Source organism: Vitis vinifera, chromosome 3 (assembly GCF_030704535.1).
Source record: "Vitis vinifera cultivar Pinot Noir 40024 chromosome 3, ASM3070453v1".
NCBI lineage: Eukaryota > Viridiplantae > Streptophyta > Magnoliopsida > Vitales > Vitaceae > Vitis > Vitis vinifera.
In genome coordinates, this window is record NC_081807.1 from 11,768,015 (window position 1) to 11,785,857 (window position 17,843).

General features: G+C 34.4%; 1 non-coding gene across 1 annotated transcript in view; it reads left to right on the plus strand.

Moving 5' to 3' along the window:
• The window catches only part of LOC100252160 (MADS-box protein AGL24), a 38,048-nt gene that overhangs the window by 14,405 nt on the left and 5,800 nt on the right, over positions 1-17,843 (plus strand). Inside the window, exons 3-5 of the transcript XR_009465417.1 lie at positions 16,472-16,550; positions 17,488-17,549; positions 17,689-17,788. This is a non-coding gene — a transcript (MADS-box protein AGL24). The remainder of the gene's footprint in view (positions 1-16,471; positions 16,551-17,487; positions 17,550-17,688; positions 17,789-17,843) is intronic.

Here is a 17,843-nt window from a genome sequence, read left to right on the forward strand (position 1 = left end):
TTTAAACCTTTTGACGGGATCACTCCAAGACCTCTCAACCTCACGGCCAAAGAGTTCCAGCCACTGGCCTGACCCTTCCCTTCAGGGAAAATAATGCTATATCTTTTAGCTTCTATATCTTGAATAGAGCATAGGATGAACCTCCTTGCCTTGTTCAGCCGTTGCTCCATTCTAAACTTTCTATTTCCCTCCATCCATTCAATAACCCATCTTTGATCATCAACCTCTCTACAACAAGTTTCAACGCCTTCCAAAAGACAATGAAGACTAGCCTCCCTAAATCTAATCCAAGAAACAAAACCCCTGCTTCTCTCCCATATACATCATTTCAGCTTTCCACCCGAATCCTCAACCACAATCTCAAACAATTTGGACTCCACCTCAAACCGACTTCTTCCTCCCCTAAGCATCCTCAATAAAACTTCTTGTAACAGTTAGAACATATTTAGAGAATGTTAGATGAGGCTTCGAATCCTTTTGTGGAATGTAAGGAGGGCAAAAGATAGAAACAAGAGAAAATTGATAAAGGATGTTATTAAAACTCAGAAGGTGGATTTAGTGTGCCTACAGGAAACAAAAATTCAGGAGATGACTAGTGGGATTGTGAGAAGTCTTGGGGTAGGAAGATGTTTGGAGTGGGGGGCTATGAATTCAAGGGGTGCGACAAGGGTGGTGGTGGTGTTCTGGGATAATAGGGTGTTACAGATGGTGGAGATGGAGGTGAGCAAATATTCAGTCTCTTGTTGCTTCAAGAATTGTAAGGATGGTTTTTTCTGGATTTTCACAGGAGTGTATGGACCCACTGTGAAGTTGGAGAGAGAATATTTTTTGAGTGAGCTAGGGGCCATTAAAGGTTTGTGGAATGAGCTGTGGTGCATAGCAGGAGATTCTCAGAGGTGGTTGAGGACTAAGAACTAAGGGACTTACCTCTTCAGGGGGGTTGTTCACTTGGAGTGGAGGTTTTAATAATCGGTTAAAGTCGAGAATTGATTGGTTTCTCATTTCTAAAGATTGGGAAGTTCACTTTCAGGGGGCCATTCAAGTTGTTCTGGCTAGGCCAGTTTCTGATCACTTTCTGATTCTTCTTGATGGGGGAGGGATGAGGAGAGGGTCCATGCCTTTTAGATTTGAAAATATGTGGCTAAAGGAGGAGGGCTTTAAAGAGGTGTTGAGGAAGTGGTGGAAGGGGATTCGGGTTAGCGGGTCAGCCAACTTCTTTTTGATTGAAAAATTGAAGGTCTTAAAACCGATTATGAGAAGATGGAATAAAGAGGTTTTTGGTAAGGTTGAATCTAAGAAGCAGACTGCTTGGAATTTGGTGGATTTTTGGGACAAGGAAAAGAGTGTTCGCTCACTGTCTATGGAAGAAGAGGAAGCTAGGAAGGACACAAGAGAGACTTATAAAAAGTGGGTCCTTTTAGAAGAAGCGTCGTGGAGGCAAAAGTCTAGAGAAATTTGGCTGAAGGAGGGGGATAAAAATACAAGGTTTTTTCATCAGATGACTAATGCTCATAGAAAAAGGAATTGGTCGGCTAGAGTAAAATTGAATGGGAGGTCGCTCATTGAGGAAAGTGAAATTAAAGAGGAAGTGAGCAGAGCTTTCCAAGGTCTGTTGGCAGATCCTGGTGGTTGAAAGCCCAATATAGACTGTTTGATTTTTGAAAGGTTGGAAGAGCTGGATGTGGAAGAGTTAGAGAAACCTTTCTCGGAGGAGGTCTTTGGTGCGCTGTCAGGTTTCTGCTAAGAGAAAGAGCTAGGGCCCTGACAGTTTCTTAATGGCGTTCTGGCAGTTTTCTTGGGATTTTGTAAAGGTGGAGGTGATGAACTTCTTCAAACAGTTCCATGAGTCTGGTAGATTTGTAAGAAGTCTGAATGCAACCTTTCTAGTGTTGATTCCTAAGAAAGGGGGGTTGAGGACTTGAAGGATTTTAGGCCAATTAGCTTGGTGGGAGGGTTGTGCAAGTAGTTAACTAAGGTGTTGGCTAACAAGTTGAAGGGAGTGTTAGCTAAGGTGATCTCAACGTCTCAAAATGCATTTGTGGAGGGGTGGCAGATTATAAATGCAGTGCTGATTGCTAATGAAGCAATAGACTCCATTTTGAAAAGTAATAGAGGGGCGATTCTCTGCAAATTGGACATTGAGAAAGCCCATGATCACGTGGACTGCTATTTTCTTTTAGCAGTGTTAGAGAATATGGGGTTTGGGGAAAAGTGGCGTAGATGGATAAAGTGGTGTTTATCCACTGCTAGATTCTCTGTTATGGTGAATGGAAGCCCTACTGGACTTTTTCAGAGCTCAAGGGGTTTAAGGCAAGGGGACCCCCTTTCGCCTTACTTGTTTGTTATTGTGATGGAGGCTTTCAGCTATTTGCTGAAGAGAGTAGTTTTTGGAGGTTTTTTATCGCCTTGCTCGGTTCCGGGAAAAAAGGGTGAAGGGGTCCAGGTCTCTCATTTGTTGTTTGCTGACTATATGTTGATTTTTTGTGAGGCAAAGGAGGAGCATTTGACATATTTGTGCTAGCTGTTAATGTGGTTTGAGACAATTTCAGGGTTAAGAGCGAATTTGGAAAAAAGTGAGTTGATTCCAGTTGGTAGAGTTGAGAATGTGGAAGAGCTGGCTGAAGAGTTCGGTTATAAGGTGGAAAGATTGCCTTCTACTTACTTAGGAATGCCATTGGGTGCTCCTTTTAAATCTGTTGCCGCTTGGAATGGAATAGAAGAAAGATTCCTCAAGAGATTGGCTATGTGGAAACGTCAATACATTTCAAAGGGGGGGAGGATTACCTTAATTCGAAGTACTTTGTCCAATTTACTGATCTATTTCATGTCCATTTTCTAGCTGCCTAGGGTGGTTAGAATGAGATTGGAGCAGATTCAAAGGGATTTTTTGTGGGGTGGTGGGGCTCTTGAGCAAAAACCGCACTTAGTAAGGTGACCAATTGTTTGTGTAGAAAAAAGAAAAGGAGAGCTGGGGGTTAAGAGTCTTGGGACTTTCAATAGGGCTCTCCTTGGAAAGTGGGTTTGGAGCTTTGCAATTGAAAGAAAGGCCCTTTGGAACTAATTGATTAGAAGGAAATAGGGGGAGGAAAGAGGATGATGAAGCTCTTGTAAGGCTAGGGAGGCCTATGGAGTCGGGTTGTGGAAAGCAATAAGCAAGTTGGGACATCTGGTGACCCCTTCTTTTGATTTTGTGGTGGGTGATGGAAAGAAGGTGAGGTTTTGGAAAGACAAGTGTTGTGGAACTACCCCTTTGTGCAAGACTTTCCCTTATTTATTTGTTCTAGCAATTTCCAAAGAGGCTTGGGTAAATGAAGTTTGGACAGCTGCGGGGGAAAGAGGGGGGGGGAAGTTGCAGTCCTTGTTTCAATAGACCTTTCAATGATTGAGAGTTGGAAGAGGTGGAAAGGTTTTTTGTTGCTTGGATAGGAAGAAGGTTAGTGTGGATGAGGAGGATAGGGTGAGGTGGATGGATTCAAAGGATGGGGTTTTTTTGATAAAGTCTTTGTATATGGCCTTGCAGCCGGTTTCTCTTGTTTCTTTCCCTTCGAAGATTATTTGGAACTCTTGTGTGCAACCCAAATTAAGTTTCTTTGCTTGGGAGGCTTCGTGGGGAAGAGTTCTAACCTTGGACTGTTTGCAAAAGAGGGGTTGGGCTTTGGCTAATATATGCTTTCTGTGCCAAATGTTTGAGGAGTCGATTGATCACCTCCTTCTTCATTGTGAGAAAACAAGGGAAGTGTGGATATTACTCCTTTCTTTCTTTGGAGTGTCTTGGGTGTTTCCTTTTTCAGTAAAGGAAATCTTTTTAGGGTGGAAGGGCTCTTTTGTGGGTAAGAAGATGAGGGAGGTGTGGCAAGTGGGACCGTTATGCTTGTTTTGTGTCATTTGGAAGGCAAGGAATAAAATTGCTTTTGAAGATAGCGTTCTGTCCCTCCAAAGGTTGAAAGCTTCTTTTGTGTATTTACTTTGTTCGGAGACCAAATTGTGGATAAAAGATGGTCCTTCGACCTTAATAGATTTTGTAGATTGAGTGGGTTTGCGATGAGGGAGAAGGTTTTTTGTTTTTCCTTATTGTTTTGGCAAGGAATAAAATTGCTTTTGAAGATAGCGTTCTGTCCCTCCAAAGGTTGAAAGCTTCTTTTGTGTATTTACTTTGTTCGGAGACCAAATTGTGGATAAAAGATGGTCCTTCGACCTTAATAGATTTTGTAGATTGAGTGGGTTTGCGATGAGGGAGAAGGTTTTTTGTTTTTCCTTATTGTTTTGGGTCCAATTGTAAGGGAGTGAGTGTCTCTATACTGTAATTCTATGGGTCGTTATTTTAGCGCCTCTTCATAATACAATTCTTTTGCTTATTGATGAAAAAAAAATTCTAGAAGAATCATTGACATAGGATTTTAGATATTTTACATCATTTTGAATGTTATTAAAAATATTTTATTTTTTATCATAGACACATTAATAATTAAATTGGCATGCTAATTTCTTATTGAGAGACTTTGATTTTTCACATGAATATTATATTCATTTTTTTAAGAGTTGACCTAAACTTAATATATTATTTTTCATGTTGGGCACATGGTAAACATTTGAGATAAATTAATGTTTTTTATGTTTCAAATGAATTAAGATTTTATCTTTAGCGTTTACCAAAATTTTGGATGCATCTCCAAAATAAACATGGCAAATTTCTTATTCATTAAGTTCCACAAACATATTTTTGAATCCACACTTATGATTGTTTGCTTTGATGTCAAGATATCATGTGTTTTTCTCCTCACTTTCTCTTTTATATGCCAATAATACAATAGCTTCTTGTTGATTTTTCTTTTCAATATAGTTGATTTGCCTTTCCTTATTGTTAGTGGCACTTCTATATTCATAAGCATAATGACCTTATTTTTTATAGTTTTAACATTGAATTTCGGATTTATCATACTATTGCCTTTCATTTTGTTTTGAGTTGCATCATTTTCCATTCCCTCTTGAGGAATATGAGTTTTGGTTTGTTCCTTCATGTTTGATGAATGGAAACTATCTCTTCCTCTATTGCCTTTATCATGTCCACATTGTGTCCACAATTATTTTGACTTCTTTTATTAAGATTTTCTTCATGCTCTTTTATTGACTTCTTTTATTAAGAGTTGATATAAACTTAATATATATTTTTTTTCTTGTTAGGTACATGGTAAATATTTGAGATAAATTGATATCTTCTATTTTGAAATGAATTAAAATTTTATCTTTACCTTTTATTGAAAATTTGGATGCATCTCCAAAAGTAACATGGTCACTTTCTGATTCATTAAATTCCACAAATCTATTTTTGAATCCACACATATGATTGTTCGCTTTAATGTCAAGATACCATGTGTTTTTCTTCTCATTTTCTCTTTAATATGCTAACAATACAGTAGGTTCTTCTTGATTTTTCTTTTCAACATGGTTGGCTTGCCCTTTCTTAGTGTTAGTGGCACTTTTATATTTATAAGTGTTATGAACATATTTTTTTTTTTTACAATTATAACATTAAATTTAGGACTTATCATACCTTCTCGTGTCATTTGTCTTGAGTTGTGCCATCTTTCACTCCCTTTTAAGTGATATGAGTTTTGGTTTGTTCCTTTATTGTTTGATGAATTGAAACCATCTCTTCCTCTATTGCCTTGACCACATCCACAACTATGTCCATGATTATTTTGACTTCTTTTATTAAAATTTACTTCATTCTCTTTTATTATAAGTTTTGTTTGGAGGACCTGTTCTAATTTTTCTTTGTTCTTCTTTTTCAATCTCTCTTCATAGACTTGTAATGATATTATAAGTTGATCAATGGTCATAGAATCTAAATCTTTAGATTCTTCAATGGCCATAATAATATATATAATCAAACTTTAAATCTAAAGATTAAGGTATTTTTCAATCACATGAATGTCGTTTAAACTTTCACCATAATTTTCCTTTTAATAAATTTACAATAGTCAATACTTTAGAAAAAATAATTGGAGATTAATTATGATACTTTCATGTACAAACATTTAAGTTCTCCTTTAACAGTTTGAGCACAAACTTTTCACACCTTATCAACTATATTTTGTAATATCTCTCTTGCTTCTTTGGAGATGCTTGTACTTAAAATCTTCTTAGAAGTAACTTTATCCATTGCTTCGTAGATGATGGTGAGAGCTTTCTTGTCTCTCTTTCTTATATTTTTCAAAAAATCAGTTTGATTCGGGGATAGAGTGGTTTCATTTGATGACTTTTTGTAACTTTTCTCCACAACCTCCCATACATCTTGTAAACCAAACAAAACTTTCATCTTGATACTCTAATTATCTTAATTGTTTTTTATGAGTTGGGGACTTGAAACGGATATATTCCACTTGCTATCTTTTTTGTATGACTGATACCAGTCTCTTGATGTAATAGTGTTGAAAGAGAAAAACAAACAATTACATAAAGGAAGATAAAAAATAAAGGAGAATTACAAATTTACCGCCTTCTACCACTTCTGTTTAAATGTTACATAACCTTTTATTTATATATACTCACGTTTAACAAAATAAAAACTCCTAATAATAAGAATATAAAAATAAAAACCTTTTAAGATTCAACTACTTAAATATAAAAACCAAATCAATCACTAAAAATAAAATGTTCTTTTAACTTTCAGAATCTAAATCTAATTTTAGCTTTTAGAAACTTCTTAAATCAAATTTAACTTTCTAACACTACTTTGGCATGTGAATTAGTTGATGCAGTAGCCACTTGTGACAATTGTTTGTCTAAACATTCTTATACAGAATAAGTATTCAATCCATGAGGAAAGGTGATAATTAAGAAGCTTTTTCTGGTCTATTAATTTTCTACTAAAAGTGCTAATCTTATTCATTGTGGAACCTGGGGGCCACCCCTTATGATCTGTATTGTTTTTAATATCGTATCTTTTTATTGAACAATATTACTCATACATCACTTGGCTTCATCCACTGGAAGACACAATTCAGATGCTTTCACATGCTTTTGTTGTTTAAACACAAAGGCTGAAAGCATCTTTTGCAAATCCTCTTCAAGATGATGGTGCTGTGAACTATTGCTCTTTCATTGCATGTGAAATTCCTTATCCCATTTTGCATTTGTCCTATGGGTACTGCCCATGCTGTGCTTTAAGGTGTCTGCTAATTTCCATGTCTTCATGTTATGGCTCCTACTGCTTTTATTCTTTAAACTGATGAGTCGCATGAGATGTTATAATTTGGATTATATTAATTCTAAATAAAATTTCGTCTTCTCCTAATCATAATTTCCAATTTATCTGATTTTATTTATTATTATTTTCAATTACTTATTGAAGGAGAGAAATTATGCTTTGCTTAATTCTTATTTCACTTACCCAAAAAATTTAATTAATTAAATTGAATATTCACATAATTGATTGGTGCAAACAGTGTGTATAATGCTATTTTAGTGAGACCAAGCACATAAATGAGTTCATATATAGTGGGTTTATTTCATTACAAAGAGGCTGGTATGTTAATATTATGAGTTCTATTAACTAAAGCATCTAAATATTTGAATGTAGTGTAGATCTATGTGTAGAAGAATATGATTAAATTTGGATGGCATTACATGTAATTTATGTGATTTAAATGCTTATGCTTGGGGATAAAAATATTTTCAGTTGTTCTAATTATTTATAATTTACATCTATCTCACCATGATTTATATGAGCTAGGGTTTTATGTGGTACTTGAATTTCCTCACTATATTCTGATTATTTGCAGTTGTTTACTTCAAACTATTTTTTTGATAAGTAAATCATAATTGCATTAAAACAGAGGCAAAAACCTACAAAGCATACAGGAGGGTTGTTTACTTCAAACTATGATTGTACAATATTTTCTATTTAACATTCCTTAAAATTACCTCGGTCAGATTGTAGAAATACCCTATCTTCTATTTAACACTCATGCATGATCATTCTGAACAATGATTAGTAATCTGTCGGGGCTCACTGCTATCACTCTTGTTGTTGATCCTTCACCTTGTACCGACAAGTTATCCATCTTGTTAGCCCCCTCACCAGTAGACCACAAGACAAAGGTTGCAAGCCAAAGGCTATTTTTCTATCAAACATACTATATACTCCTTTTGCATTTCTGTTCATTTGTATGATTAACTCACAGCTTGTATTTCCTGGATGATGTCTTCCATGCATGATTTGAATTTCAAGACCTTCCTTTGTATTAAAATAACATTGATGTTTGCCCTAGCTCATCCTTGGATGAAAATATTTTGTCCGGATGCAGATGAATATATATCCCTCCAGGCCTCAATTCTACAGAAACCTTCAATTTAGTTGTTAACCCTTCTATAGTTCTTGATGGGCACTTCCACAAACACCACAAATACCACCCAGTTCACTGTGAATCAAATGTTGAGCCCTTCCAGTTTTCATCAAGCATCTCAACTCTCTACAGAAATTTGCAATGACTGATCTTGGAGACATAACCTTTTTCCCTTGGGGATTGGAGGTCTAGCTCTTTTGGTGATCCTATTTCATCCCAAGCCAAGTACACCAACTAAGTCAGATGAACTTGCCAACATAAAATGCCCCCCAGACAAATGTTATTTCATAAAACATCAAGCTTGCTTATGTTGACCACTTTTTAAGACTTGTCTTTACTGCTACCATTTGTTAGAGTATCAGACTGACACTTGCAAAGATTGCATGCAAACTAACTACTTGTACATATGCTTTGACATTGTCAAGGAAGTCATAGTTAGTTCCATAGCAAGTGTACATTAAGACCTGTAGCTGTTAGAGACTTATCTCTTTTGATATTCTTGTTCAAATTTTCTATAGGAAATTGTAATAGCCCATCTAAATATGATGTTTGTTTTTTATTGTAAATGTTGTATGTTATTGAGGATGTGAAAATTGTCTATAACATCATAGCAGGGTTTATTGAATTTTTTTGAAGTTTTGAATGGAAAATTGAGTTTTTTGGTTGTATGCCTAAAATTTGTTTATTACATCAAGAAAAGGTTAAGGTTGTCGGCAATTTCTTCTTTTAATGGGCCTCTTAATGAAGAATTGAATTGTTTCCTACATAAGTGCTTTGCCGAGACATGGCTTGTGTCACTACTAGTCTTTTGTATGTATGATGAACCTTAGTAACCTTAGGTTAATCAGAAGAATATGTACTGCAAAAAGATCACATTACTTCAGTCAGTGTAGTTGGCTGTACTGGTAGCACAAGTCCACCATCATTTTTGATCTTTAACTTATAGATGGAATCATCTCCAAAACCTAGCCTGCAGCAATAAACTCTTACATGCAAACAAATTAATTTGTACTCTCTTTTGATATTCTTGTTCAAATTTTTTTATAGGAAATTGTAATAGCCCATCTAAATATGATGTTTGTTTTTTATTGTAAATGTTGTATGTTATTGAGGATGTGAAAATTGTCTATAACATCATAGCAGGGTTTATTGAATTTTTTTGAAGTTTTGAATGGAAAATTGAGTTTTTTGGTTGTATGCCTAAAATTTGTTTATTACATCAAGAAAAGGTTAAGGTTGTCGGCAATTTCTTCTTTTAATGGGCCTCTTAATGAAGAATTGAATTGTTTCCTACATAAGTGCTTTGCCGAGACATGGCTTGTGTGACTACTAGTCTTTTGTATGTATGCTGAACCTTAGTAACCTTAGGTTAATCAGAAGAATATGTACTGCAAAAAGATCACATTACTTCAGTCAGTGTAGTTGGCTGTACTGGTAGCACAAGTCCACCATCATTTTTGATCTTTAACTTACAGATGGAATCATCTCCAAAACCTAGCCTGCAGCAATAAACTCTTACATGCAAACAAATTAGTTCACACTCTGGTATAAAGAGTCTTTTAATAGAACATATAGACAAGGGCTGGATAGGACCTTTGAGGAACAATTTTTTCATGCATTATTCATAAGTAAACTACAACTAAGAGAAGAGCTGCAATGAGATAACACTAAAACACATGCTTGGAAGCTTCAAGGGGTTTTTTTAGCTATATTCTGGCCTCTAAACTCAAAGCCTTGGAGATGGACCTAAAAGCTTGGAACAAAGAGTAGTGTCGCAGTTAGGAAGGAATTGATGTTTTTTGAATTGAAAGGAGAGGTAAGCTACGTACTTTGTTAAGAGGATGAAGCTAGAAGGGTGGTAGTGGAAGAATAAGCTGGCTATGCTTGGAAAAAAAAGAAGAAAAAAACTTCTCATAGGCAGAAGTCTGGAGGGTTTGGTTGAAGAAGGAGAATAAAAAGACCAAATTTTTCCCCAAAATGGCTGATGTTCATAGAGGAAGCAATTACATGACTAGAACAAGAGTGAATGGTTTTTGGCTCATAGAGGATGTTGAAATTAAGGAGGTGTCTAATTCCTTTCAAAGTCTCTTATATAATCTAGGGGATTAGGGACCTAGTATCAAGGGGACGTCCTTCGATTCTTTATGGATAGAGGATTCAAGGGGTTATAGCTGTCTTTTCATGATCAAAGGAGGATGCCTTCTTTCACTTTATCCTAGTTGTTTAGGGATAAATCTCCTGTGCTGCAAGAGAGATTTCGCAAAAGGCTAGCTATGCATAAACAAAAATTCTTATCTAGCATGCTAATTTGTTTATGTCATAGTTTGAAATTCCAAGAAAAGTAAGTTGAGACTTGGGAAAATTCAAAGAGATTTTCTTTGGAAAGGAGGAGCCCTTGAGAAAAAGTTTCACATGATAAAATAGTCGATTGCTTGCATGAAAAGAAGGAATATAGATTCAGAATCAAACATATTTGTCCTTAGCAAGACTCTTCCTAGTGAGTGGAGCTGGTAGTTTACTTCAAAAATAGATCCCATATGGAAATGAGTTATTATTAGGAAAGTCTAGGAAGAAGTTGGCTGTTTGTATTCATGAAAAGTGAGGGATGAGTTTGAAGTAGGGTTTATTGAAAGCAATTAGGATGGGTAAAATATTTTAAAAATATAACTTGTTTGAGATGTGGTGTGGTGATTCCACTTTGAGTACTTATTTTTTCTCACTATATGCCATAACCAACTCAAATGATTCCTGGATTTCAGGTATGTGGAGATGTTGAAGAATTTGTTGCTTGAAATAATTCCATGATTGAAAGTTGGGAAAGTATCAAAGGCATTTATTTGGTCTTGCAAGGGAGACCAATTTGAAGGGATAGTGAGAAAAAGGTAGTCGGGAGAGATTCAAAGAGTAGAATTCTCAATCAAAGCCTCATTTTTTTTTTTTTTTTTTTGAGTTTAAGGCAAAATAGAGTTTTCACATTAAATAGTTTGGAATTCTTAGGTTCAGATGAAATTAGGGTTCTTCAATTAGGAAATAGCTTGGGGGAAGATTGTGACCTTGGATTAGTAAAAAAAAAAAAAAAAGACAAGGGACCTTAATTAGAATAAGTTCTATCTTTGCAAATATGAAGAAAAATCATTTTATCACAATCTCATTCAATGTACTAAACCAAGATTCTTATGAAAACTCGTATTCTCTTTGTTGGGCAAAAAGTAGTTGTTGCCTTCTCTTGTAAGAGAGATTGATCTTTTAAATTGGTATAGAACTTTTGCAGGGAAGAAGTAAATGAAGGCATGGAGGACTACAATTTTTGTGCTTAATCTGGACATTTTGAAAGGAGAGAAAGCAAATTATTTGAAAGTGTGGATCCAATGGACCAAGCTCCCAAACTCTAATTTTTTTTCCTACTCTTTTACTCTAGGCAAGAAAGTACAAGAAAGCTTATAAATGAGACTTCATTGTCTATGATAAATTTTGTTGATTGATTTGTTACTTAGCAAATGGACTAAGTTTTTTTTTCCCCTTTTTTCTCTTTTGTTTTGTGGCTATTCTTTTTTTTTTTTTTTTGGTTGGCACCATTGTATTTGTCTTATTTACTAAATGTTGTTATTAATTTTTTTTTTGTCTAGAAAAATATTAGCATGAAAATGTTAGAAAGTTATTGGAAATGTTTATATAAATATTTTAGGTTATGAGAGGAAAAAGGTTATGAGATGGAAATAGATTTATGAAGATTATACTATAAAGCAATGAGCTCATGGTTCAAGGTGTAGATTCACGGAGTAGAAAAACGTGGGATGTTTCAAACCTAATATTATTGTTGTTTAGTTTTTATCCTTTATAATATATATATATAATAGAGTGGAATTATCACTTTCATCCATGCATGTAAGAATAGTTGGAAAATCTTCTGTATCTTTGCATATATATTATTTTATCTTTGTTTTTTTTGTATCAATATGTTGGGTCTAAAACTATAGCCTACACAATTGGTACAACCATAATTTTAACTCGTCAAATGAGACTAAAAGGGAAAAGGGAAATTCATAATTTCTCAAGCTCATTTAAAAAACAATCAGGGAATCTTATTCTAATGAACATTTCTGAAATTGATTCAAGATATCAAAATTGTGAAATAGTTTTTATCCTTGTATGTTTTAATCACTTAGATTGTTTGTATGTATGTTCAATTGGAGAAAAGTTGAGAATTGGCCTTAATAACAATTAATGACCTGATTGATGGAGAATGTTATCTTAACAAAGGAGCCACTGCACATATAGCAAATGTTCTAGTGATCTTAGCCACTTCATGGATAAGGTTTTTCACCTACTTCTTCCTGTCCTCTCCTCAATATTATAGAGAAAATCTTTTAACTGTATCCAATTTTCTATTGATAATAAATGTTTATTTATTTTTCTATTGTTATATCTTATATCAACAAGTAATGAGGAGAATTCTGGGAAAAAAAATGCAACAAGGAAATCTATGTGTTTGATTGACCAATTTCTTTAATTTTCTTTTAAAAGTAACCATTACACTATGTTTGGTTTTGAAAATTTTGAGGTAAAATATAAGAAAAGTAAAATGAAGAGGAAGAGTAAAAAGAAAAAATAGATTTAAAGTCGATAAATTATTTTTATATGCTTTTTCAAACTCATTTAACTTATTTTTCTCCATCATATAAAGATTAAATAGTTAAAAATATATGAATTTTTAATTAATTTTAATTATATTTGATTTTCTTTCTTATTTTTTTATAGTGAAAGGAAATTTGAGAAAATTATTTTCTTTATCATTTTTTCTTTCCTTAATACTTTTTGTGAACTAAACATAATCTTAGTCTAGGGGTGGTGATTTGTATGTGTTTGTGGATTGTATTCATGTCATGTCAAACTTAGGCATTCTATTACATAGGTCAATCTAAACCTAACATGAATAATAATTGTATAAAAAATATAGACCAAAATGCTATATAATTATTAAATAGATAACACATTTGTATAATTCATTTAACTCATTTGATAATCGTATATATATATATATATATATATATATATATATATATATATATATATATATATATATATATATATATATATATATATATATATATATATCTATATGATTTATGTCTTAATCAAACATGTTTATAATTTAGTTAACATATTTATTTAAAAACAAAATTAAAATAAGGTAAATATGAATTAAATAGTTTAAAAATATAATTAGGTTAATCAATAAGATTGTTAAATGGATCATTTCAGGTCAAATTTGTATTATATAAGTTGATAAAAATACTATTTATTTATTAGATGAGTTATACAGGTCAACACGAATTTGACCAAAACCCATTTCTAATCAACCCAAACTCATAACAATCATGTTGGGTTCGAATTGTGTTGACGAATCGTATCATTTTTATTGATGATTTTGTGATTTTTGTTAGTTTTATCTTATAACACACATCTGATTTTCTTTGTGGTTTCTTAAATTTCAATATTTTATAGTAGATTGAGATGGCTGTATACATTTTTGTTTCTTGGATGACATGTATAGTTTAGCCTTTCTTTTTCTTAACTATGATGACCGCTAGTAATACTCTATGCCTACTTAGTAGCTTGTTTTTATCATCAAATTGAAATACTTAAGATAATCAACCTATGAATGTGCTGGAGTAGATAGAGCCTTTTTTGTAAGAATTTAGGAATATCATCAACTACCAGTCGAGCATCCTCCTATATGTGTCATCCAACATCAAATTGATATGATTTCCATGAGTCTATTCTTCAAATGAGTGCAAAATAACACGATCAACTCAATTAATAGAACGTAAGATTTTTCAAAGTTGTGAGAGGAGATTATTGATTCAGAAGATCGAGATATATCAACGGTCTTAGCATTTCAATTGAATATTGGATGATATGTAAAATAAGATAAATAAAATTTAAAAATTATAAAAAATATTATGAAAATTAAAATTGTTTAATATTTAATATTAAAATTGAAAACAAACCTAACTCTTCATTTACAAAATTCAATTAAAAAAAAATGAAAAAGTTGGAATTTATACCACAAATATTCATTAGCATTTAAAACACATAGTAATATTCAGTATATATCACACCTATCAACACTTAAAACCGTAAGAGTCCATGTATTCAAATCCCTAATTGTGAAACCCACATGAGAGAGAGAGAGAGAGAGAGGAGCACCCCGGCTTGGCAGAGGCAGAGGCAGAGGGCTACCTCTACAGCATACAATAAAGCAAAGAGATAGAGAGATGGGAGACCAGGTTGTCAATGGAAGAGGAAGGATATGATATTTCTCGCCAGTCACCACAATGGCACCACTGACACGAAGGCATTGCAGTCCATCCATTGTGAGGTTAGCGATGAAATACTCTCAACCTTCCCACATGTGAGAGAGAGAGAGAGAGAGAGAGAGGAGCACCCCGGCTTGGCAGAGGCAGAGGGCTACCTCTACAGCATACAATGCTGCAAAGAGATAGAGAGATGGGAGACCCGGTTGTCAATGGAAGAGGAAGGACATGATATTTCTCGCCAGTCACCACAATGGCACTACTGACACGAAGGCATTGCAGTCCATCCGTTGTCAGGTTAGCGATGAAATACTCTCAACCTTTCCTTCTTATACAACTCAAAGACAACCACGGGTTGGATTGAAAAACTTTTCAAAGCCTTCATAGGACCATCTTTTTCATCAAGTGTCTTCAATCATGGGTTCTGAGAAATTTTCCCTTTTGAAGATAATCATTGATTTTTCAGATATTTCTCAATTTTGGTTGTTATCTTGTGCTCTTTTGAAGGAAAAATTTAATTTTTGAGTAATGATTTGGCAACTCGGGCGACTTGGCCGATTCCACTCGGACGACTTGGCCGATTCCACTCGGACGACATGGCCGAGTACCGAGGCTACCCAAGTTTAATTGATTTTAGACTGAATCTTTATTTAAAATGGTATTGGGTATCAGACTCGGCGCAGAAAGGCCAAGTCGTACCGGACTCGAACACTTTGAACTTTGCAAAGAACAGGATAGTTTTGGTGGTAGTTGTGCAATTAGGCGGTTTTACAGTTTATAGTTTCTGATTCTGAGATTATATGATATGTTTGCATGCTTTCTAGAGATCTAAGTCTTCCTGGTTTTGAAATTCATCATGGGTCAAACTATGTGACGAATGGAAGACCATTTTCAAAATCCTTGAGGTTGTGTGGATAGTGTTATGTTGCGTGATTCTTATTCTATAGAGGAAAACTTAATCGTTCCCATGAGGAATAGGCTTACTTTATGTGGTTTCAGTGACGTTTTCTTATTGGTAATCTAAGGAACTTACTATCTCAAAGCCAAATTGATTGATTAATTGCATAACATGAAAAATGATATTTACCAAGCCTTAATAACTTGGACTATTAACCATCTTTCAAAGGGTGCCTAATATTTACCTTTTTTTTCCTTGTGTTTTTTCTTTCTCTGTGCTCTACTGTGCTATGGTCATAAGCATGTAGCAAATATAAGGGTCTCATAAAAAACGTCTTCGAAGTTAATAATCTCTTCATCCATTTCAACATCTAATTGAAAACAAAACTCTTGGCACCACTAGAGAAAATCAAACTAGAGTATTCCCGCCCAATATCGGGGTATAGGGAAGCAGCCAAGCAATTTGATGATCATGGGATCTGGACACGATAACTGTATTTCCTCAACAGCCTTGTGATGAAAGAGATTATGCATCTCTCAGTGCCCACCATATGTAGAAGTTGCATCAGAAGCCTTCTTTTGCTCTGGTCCATGATAAATATGGTACTGCATGCAAAGATTTGGCTCTGTAATATCAGGCTTTCTCACACCTGCATTTCTAGTTTTAGACAATGTCTGTTTTGTATTCTTTTTATTATACTAAAATGGGAATAGAAGTATTGTATAGAAATTATAATTGAAAACAACATCAGCACATGGCGGCTTTAAAGCAAAAGAATAGATAGAGATAAGCAGACATACAAAATGGCTAGTGGTTGGTACTTCCTGATATTACTTGCAAGTTCACCTTCATATATGTTCTATTCATTTTATTTATCAAGTGAATGTGCCATGCTTTTTGTTTTGAAGTGTGAACCAGGTGATTGAAAGGCACAGTCAGCATCCACAGACTCCAGAGAAACCAGAGCCACCATCTCTGGAGCTGCAGGTAAGATGTGGCCTCTTCTATAGTCCTTGTGTATATTAAAGTGTTCTCTGTGTTTGGACAACATAAATAAATGAACCGAAACAAACGGAAACCTAAACTTTCTGGATAAAAAAAATTCTAAGATCATCAACAGTGTTCCCTTTAACATTTCATTATAGAAGGCATTTGATAAAGTACTTTTTCCTAATGTTTATTTGTCTCATATGTATACTTGTCAGGTAAATAGTACCTCACATAATCTCACCATATCATTGATTTGTATCTTTACACTTGGTTATTTTTCATTCAAATGTTTTTGAGTTTTACTTCCTAAATATTAGGTCTTGGTGTGTTTGGATTACATTCTAATAAAAGATTTCATTTTCCAATCTTCTTAACAAAATGATCCAATACATGCATGCACCTAACAGGGGGATTTGAAAAGTCCAATGCAAACCAATATTGTTTTGTCTGAAGTTTGGTTCATTGATATCTGAAGCAATTTTAGGGAGATGACTTCTAATTGTCCCTGCAATCATATTACAGCATGGTATTGCAGATGCCTTTCTTGTGAGAAAGGAACAGTGACTGCAAATATAATGCACCTGAAATTGCAACTTCAGACCCTGATTCTATGACAAGTTACATCCAGAAAAGCCCTTAAAATTTCCTCCTAAAGGCGGGTAATGCCTTTCTTTAAACAGGGACACATCCATTCCAAACTTGACTGGAGTGGTACATGATCCTACTTTTGTAAGATCAATTAAAAGTCATTTTCTTGGGGGTTACTTGCAAGAACTTTAAGTTCTGTACTGGACCAACTAAAGTGGGAACATGATCTTTAGCTTGCATCAGACCATTTGGAATTGGTTTTTCATGGGAGTTACTTGCATGCACCCTAATTTATATTCACAGTGTATATAAATACTAAAGAATTTTCGATTGGAACTTTTTCTAGCTGGAGAACAGAACCTGTGCAGCCTTGAGCAAAGAAATTGCTCAGCAGACTCAGAGGCTGAGGTATAACAGTACAACTATTTCATTACTGGGATGTACAGTAAAAAGATGCAGGGGATATATTTGATATTATCATACTTCCATTCGCTTTCTCCATTACATACCACATTGTAATTCTTAGACATAATCCCATCTGCAACAGGCAAATGAGAGGAGAAGAGCTCCAGGGATTAAAAATAGAAGAATTGATTGAACTAGAGAAATTACTTGAAGCTGGTCTGTGCAGCGTTGTGGAAGAAAAGGTCTGTTTTATTGAATTATCATTATGACATTTTCTGACATTTTTTAACTTGTTGA